Source organism: Aplysia californica, unplaced genomic scaffold (genome assembly GCF_000002075.1).
Source record: "Aplysia californica isolate F4 #8 unplaced genomic scaffold, AplCal3.0 scaffold00982, whole genome shotgun sequence".
NCBI classification, from domain to species: Eukaryota; Metazoa; Mollusca; class Gastropoda; order Aplysiida; family Aplysiidae; genus Aplysia; species Aplysia californica.
In genome coordinates this window covers 31274-32763 of record NW_004798252.1, presented here as the reverse complement: position 1 = coordinate 32763, position 1490 = coordinate 31274, and positions in this window count along the sequence as shown.

Here is a 1490-nt window from a genome sequence, read left to right as displayed (position 1 = left end):
GTTTGTTTTGGGGTGGTTCTTTTATTGTTTTCCTATGGGTTTTTTGTTTGTTTTATTCTGTTTTGTTTTAATTGGCAGCTTTTTTTTAGCAATGCTGTTGGGTTACTGGCCAGCACTAGCAGAAACTGAGCTGTGGCAGTCAGAACATTATGTCCGCAGTGGCTGGGCTGTTCTGTTGATCAGGCTTCCCTTGAAAGTGTGCCCGTTGATTATCTCCAGAATAATACTTTCTCTGGTGTTTTTTGAGAGTTCTAATTATCTGAAACGAGCGATTGGAGGGTGTCAACGGTATGTTATATTTCTTTCTCACTCAGCTGTTTTGTTTCTTTGTTCTGTAGGCGTATGCTGTCTCCAGACCACAGTGTTCCATCTCCTTATATTATAGGTCTTATAGTCTCAAGGTCACTGTGTCCCAGTGCGGAAAAAAGACAGTTGCGTCAATATTAATAATATGTTTCACTTCAGCGTAAACACATCCAAACTTAGGCATTCATTCAGAGGAACGAGATTCTTTTATGGGTAGAATAGATCTAGATCTATGTGTCACGACGCGGTGGAATCAGGCGCTCGTCAATTTTGGGGCATATAACGTTATTGGGATCATCTTAAAGCTTGTTCATTTGTCTTGCCTTTGATGAAAAAGATATCCACCTATCATCAATAGAAGTCAAGATGATATTGTTTCAGGGGTAAAATTAGAGAGGAAATGGCTGCCAAAGTTTGGTGACTTCTTGAGAGTCCTTGGGAACTGCAAGTTTACTTTTTGTGCTTTTAATTAACGTTTTTCAGTAGAAGCCACCCCGCAATGTGATTGTAAATTGCCATAACAGGTGTTGAGCCTTGAAAAATTCAATAAAAATCACCAAACGGGAAGGGGAAAAAATGCCATCATCTGCGATTTCCTTGTTTTGACGAGCGCCTGATTTCACCACGATGCCTCACATTATATACACAAGCCATTTCTCAGCCTTTGATCTGCTCGCCTATATTCCGTAAAAGGTTGCCTTAGGTAAGAAAATGAAAGTTAACCCTATTACTTCACGGTGACATTAAAGATGGTTCCAGTAGGGAACGGGATAGCGGGTGCCCACATCCCTCGTGACTCATCAGAGCTGAGGAAGATAGGACTAACGCTAACATTATTTTTTAAAGAAACAACAATCAAATAACAGAAGCATGTTTTCTTATAATTATAAACGTAAGCACCATCCCACATCATCACTTGCCACCACCATCACCGTCATTTCTAAGGTCATCATTTCTCTCAGATCCTTCACAAACATCTATAATTATCTTAAACATCTATATGTAACAGTTATATGTCATAACAAGTGTGTACGTTATACATTATTGGCCACTCTCATACGCACATTGTTCTACTAATCAGGTGGCGTCAATATCATAGACATGGGCAAGGGACAAAAACAAATAACAAAAAAACAAAAAAAAAAGAAAGTTAACCCTATCCGTACGTCGTGTTTTACTATCGT